The sequence below is a fragment of the Seriola lalandi genome, unplaced genomic scaffold, assembly GCF_002814215.2.
Source record: "Seriola lalandi dorsalis isolate HSWRI2012SDOR001 ecotype SW California unplaced genomic scaffold, Sedor1 jcf7180002054562, whole genome shotgun sequence".
NCBI lineage: Eukaryota > Metazoa > Chordata > Actinopteri > Carangiformes > Carangidae > Seriola > Seriola lalandi.
The window spans coordinates 270,054-276,053 of NW_019525115.1; positions in this window are offsets into that span (position 1 = coordinate 270,054).

Consider the following 6,000-nt stretch of genomic DNA (forward strand, 5'->3'; position numbering starts at 1 on the left):
TTCTTTCTTTCTTTCTTTCTTTCTTTCTTTCTTTCTTTCTCTCTTCCTTCTCTTGTGTTTTCAATGATGCCACTCTTTGGCTATGCTGAGTCATCACTCAGATGTGACCTCAACACTTTCACAGCCCACTGGCCTCCACACTTATGTCTGTTTGTGTGTGAGTAAAGCTTTGACTGTTTCCCTACTTGTATATCCTCCCATCCTTCCCTTCTCCCCTTCTAACCTACACTTCCCTCCCTCTTCTCCCAATCTGTTCATCATGACGTCTGTGGATGGAGAGACTCCTGTCGCCGTGGTGATGCCGTGACGGGTGGATCATGGTGGAAAGGCACAACGGAGGGGCGAAGGGACAGATGCACCGAGCGAGAGATGGCGGAGAAGAGATGGAGAGACATCTGATGTTCTCTCGCAGGGGTAGCCATGAGTATATTTACAATCTGTAAACACACACACACACAGACACAGACACACACGTACACACACGCACGCATACAAACACACACACGCACTCACACACACACTGTTGGGAAATGAACACAGGGGAAATCTGTACCCTCTCAAACAGAGAAAATTAACACAACAGGAAATTGGTTTCTGCTTTCTGTGAAAATGTGACAGTATATCCCTTGATAAATGATATATAACTGATATGTGTAATTTATTTAGCCACGAAGGAAGATGGTTAGGATAGAGAATGAGCTGGAGAGAAAGAAGTAAACAAACTCTAAACTCTTGAATTCTTTGAGCAATTCTTTAATGTCAAGAGTTTGAGAGAAGATTGACACCACTCTCATGTCTATCCATTAAATATAAAGCTAAAACAAACAGCCGGTTAGTTTGGCTCAGGACAAAGACTGGAGACGGTGAAACCTGGCTCTGTCCAAAGGCTGGTGTGACAGTTTTGCACCATGTACACCTGCCATCCACTCCGACCACCTCCTGGTGACTCCATCACTGTTTATGCATGTAGTGCTTCATTCATGAAAAGAAAAGATTGCCTCTGAACGTAATCCAGACTTTCCTACAAAATGTATTTGTTGGTGCAAAATACAGGAGACAGGGTCGGTCTCGGAGAAGAAACTTCCTGGAGTCTCTGCTGTTTGACTGACAACTGTGGAATAAACAAATGAAATATAAAGTGTTATTAGTGAGTTTGGACAGAGCCAGGCTAACTATTTACCATTTCCAGTTCTTCCGCTAAGCTAAAATAAGATAATCTAAACTAAACTAAGCTAAACCAAGTTAAGATAAGCGAACCTAATATAAACTAAGCTAAGATAATTGGCTGTGGTCTGTAGTTTAATATTTAAACAATTTTTATTTGAACAAACGATCGTTTTTCCCCAAATGAACTCTAACAAACTAACTAACAAACTCACACCACACACACACACACACACACACACACACACACACACACACACACACACACACACAGACACTTTGCCTTTTTTTTCTTTTTCCACTCTTGTACGACACTGACAGACTGTTCAGGCAATCGTGCCAACCGAGAGATCAAACGCCATGGCAACGAGTGGATTCTGTGATCACTGCGGATACGGTGAGACAGCCGACCACTTTGTTGTGTCCATTTGCATGTAGTAGCCTGTATGTGTGTGAGTGTGTGAAATGTTGTGATCTCAGTTACCATGTTCATTTCACTGTAGTGGAATCTGAGGAAGTGTGTGCGTGTGTGTGTGTGTGTGTGAGATTGTGTTTCCTTGTGTGTGTGTGAGAATGGATTTATGCTTGATTGTCTTTTAGTGTGTGTGTACGTGTGTGTGTGTGTGTGTGTGTGTGTGTGTGTGTGTGTGTGTGTGTGTGTGTGTGTGTGTGTGAGTGATTGTGTTTTTCATGTGTCCACATGTGTGACTGTCTATGGCTGAGTGTCTCCCCAGGCTCTTTTCTGATAGACCACTACTGGGTGTTGTGGAGATGAAAGGGATGCTGGGAACTCATCTCACGCTATGAATCCTGGGTAAGTAGCGTGTGATGTGAGTACATCCTCATCACTCAGTGAAAGAAGGCTTTCATCCCTTATCTGTTCTCTCTATCAATGTCCCCTCTTTCGGTCTACTCTCCACGTCCTTGCACCCCTTTCCTTTCTCCCTTGTCTTCAGTTTCTTATTTTTTCTTTTGCTGTATTTCCTTTTCTTGTCTTTTCTTTTCCCCGCTCATTCCCTCTCCTACCTATCTCCTTCTCTCCTTTTCATTCAGCTCTCCCTCCTCTCATTTCCTTCCTGCTCTGCTTTCCATTACATTCAACTCTTCTGAATTCTCCCTTCCTTTCCCCTTTAATTTCCTTCCTTTCCTTGTGTTCCCACTGCTTTTCTTTCTTTTCTTTCTTTTCATTTCCTCTCTTCTCTTCTCTCCTTCTTCCTATTTCCATTTCTCTCCTTTATTTATCTATCTTTTCCATTTCTCTTTTACTCTCTCCTCTCCTCATTCCTTTCCACTTTCCTTTCCTTTCCCTTCCCTCTACTGTTTTCTTTTGTCCTTCCTTTTCCCCTCCCTTTCATCTTCTGTCCTTTCGTTTCCTCTTTCCTTTCCTTTCCTTTCCTTTCCTTTCCTTTCCTTTCCTTTCCTTTCCTTTCCTATTCCTTTCCTATCTTTCTTTTTATTTCCTCTCAACTCTTCTACATTCTTCTCGTCTCCTGTGAACATAAAATGATCAAAGTGCCCATTCCAGCCATGACAGTTCAATTTTACCAGAGCACACACACGTCTACACACACACACACACACAGTCCTGCACACACTTTTCAAAGGGTGTACCTGTGGTCAGCGAGACTATATGTGTCTAGATGGCAGACTTGCCATTTTTGTATGCCTCTGCTTGAACAAGTTGCATAAGTCAAATTTCAAATCTTCCTGTTTTGATTATTCTTATAAAGAAAAGTAGATTTGACTTTGACCTTTTCTAACCTCAGACTTTAAGATTTTATGGACAAAGCCTAGACAAAACTTACTCTACAAATGGCCACAAAGTTACAGGCTTAATTCACTGTCTCAGGCCCTGAAGCTGGTCATGCAATAGAAATAAAAACAAATATTACAAAAGACAATATATGGAAAAGTTTTACTGGAAGCAGAAAATAACTGGTAACTGGTGAAACATGGTTTAACATATAACAACCAGCCTTCCAAGTTTGTCATGACTCTTCCTGGCATAAGGTTGCCATGAATCATGTAATCAATCACTTTATCCAGATATGACTTTAAGGTGCATCATACAAGTTGAATCCCAGAGGTGCAACTTATAAAACAGGCAAGGGCCCCAGGCTGTTAGAGGTCCCCGAGGGCTGACAAACTTTACCCTTTATAGCAATGTCTCAAAATACAACTCCTTCGCCCTTGAACAACCAACAGATGATTTGCAATGACATCTAAATAGGAAACCTCCCTAAAGGGGCCCCATATGTGATTCCCTGGATGATTTGCAATGACATCTCAGGAGCGGTGTTGCCAACTATTTTCAGTAATGCCTGCACATGCATATAAGATTTATTTTTCAATCTTAAGATAATTAAATTAACCTAAACTCAATGTAACTATATAATGAGCTATTTTTTTCAAGCAGCTCCCCGATTTGCATCTAAATCTAACACTTTAATATAAAAAAAACAGTCTAATGCAGACTGTTGCATATGTGTGAGTGAAGTCATGAATAGAGCACTGGAATGAATTCATGATTGTTAACCTTGTCTGTTCTGACAAAACAAAATCGAACTTTGATAGTAAAGATAAATCATTTAGAAGAAAAACAATGGAGATCAGTGATTGGTCATTAGGTACGCCTATTCATAGCTCATTCGGGTCTCTGTCTGGCTGGTTGATTGGTCGACTGAACCAGCTGCTGCTTTGTCCCAGTCACTGAACCCTGTCAGTCCAGAGAGCCACATCAAAGCCTATTCACAGAGAAGAAGAGGAGATAAGGGTCTGTCCAAAAAGTCGCTATATATGTCACTAGCTGCCCGAAGTGCTCAGTCGGAAACCTCCCTAAAGGGCCTTTATGTGTCGATGAGCACTGGCCATATAATGTGGATTATTTACAATGTGCCCACATTGAAATTATTTAGTAATTTATTTAGGTTTTTATTGTTCTTTATAATCTATATTTTGAAAATTACAAGATTTTTCATGTTCTTTCTACATATACAGAAGGTGACTGCTTGTTTTTTTCTGACCAACAGTCTAAAACCTAAAGATATTCAGTGTATAAGAGATATAATAGAAAAAAAGAGAAAAGAAACAAATGTTCACATCTGAGATGCTGGATACAGCAAACGTCTGCCATTTTTTGCTTGAAAATTTAATTGATGAAAATAGTTGTTGGTTGATTTTTGTTGATCGACTAATCAGTTTATCGACATTCAGCTCTAAACTGAATCAAAACTTGATTATAAGCAAAAATAGAGACTGTGATGTGGGAGTTTTTCTAACTGAGACACTTTTGACAGAGACTTCTGTGCCGACTGATAAACTGGACATTTTGTCAAAGTCCATCACGACCAGTGGACCTGACAGTTTTCTCACAGATGGCAAGGATTGCCATGTTTATCTCATAAAGATTGAACCACTGTCATATAAATTTCTTGTTATTTATATTTATATTGAGTTGTGATGCCCATCTCTTGCACCCGATTCATTGGGTTTCTTCAAATCGATAAAACAGCACATATCTGGATTCTAATGTGTGGTAAATGTCAGTCACTGCTAAAATTGATATGTGTGCATTGCTATAATTAGGACTATATTTTGCACCATTAGGGCTTTTTTCACCTACAAAAAGGTTCAGCCATTTCTAAACTGTACAGAAGGCATGGCGGGAGAGACTGAGGCAAAGATACTTTGTGAGGTGAAAGGGACAGGTGCATGCAGCTGCTCTAAAAACAACAGGAAAACACCTGCTGATGGAGGCAATTTAGGTGCACTGTGAAACCCTTAGTGTCGCCTCATTACAATCTGAGTTGTAAGTCAGTCAAATCTGAACACACAGACATGATACACATACAGATGGTAAGGTGCTGGGTCACCACGTCGCCGGAACAGCGTCAGTGCACCTTGGTATTGATCCTACAAATCTTTAGAACTCTACTAGATACTAAATATTCCCTCATTTGGTGTTTTGATGATGGTTGTGAAACATGTTGGTCCAGAATCCCCCATAGGTGTTCAATTGGACCTGTTGACTGCGAAGGCCATAGCATATATTTAAAAGGTTGTAGGCTACTTATCACACTTGCACATGCTTTTCTTAAATGTAAAAATATATAATGTATGTCTAAATTATCTGTGTATCTGTCCATGTATAAACTGTATAGGCCTATGTTTATTTTTGTACATAGGTCTGTATTGAGAAAGAGATCCCAATCTCAATGAGACTACCTGTTTAAATAAAGGATTTAAAATATGATTCACATCGTTTTCATACTCATCAAACCATTCAGTGACCCCTCGTGCCTGGTGTTATCCTGTTTCTCCCCTCAATTTTTCAGGTTTTTCCTTCAATTTGTCACTCATCTGTATTTTTAGATTCAATGGGATTTTCACATTGAAAGTTTAAAAATACGTCCAGTGTCCATCGCAAATAAACCATAGAAAATCACAGCAAAAAAGACATTCCCTTCACCTCCAGAACTTGCCTGAGAATCATCAGGTTTTTTAAGTTTTCTTCATTATCGAAGAAATTCATTGATAGTTTTCAGGACATTCAGAACAAAGTAAACATGAACTATTCATAGCGAGTTCGGCAAAATATAATTTTAAAAAACATGCAATGTACTAAATGAATGAATGAATGAATGACTGAATGAACTAACAATAAATAAATAAATAAATAAATAAATTTAAAACGACTTTTACAACGGTTAGGCTGGTGCTCGGCGCTGATTGGGTTATTTTTTGTCAGTCAAATCTGGCAACGCTGATTGGTCTGTGAAGCCAGGTGTAACTGACGTCTCTTGATTAGCAATTAGACTTAGCTAATGCTAGCTAAAG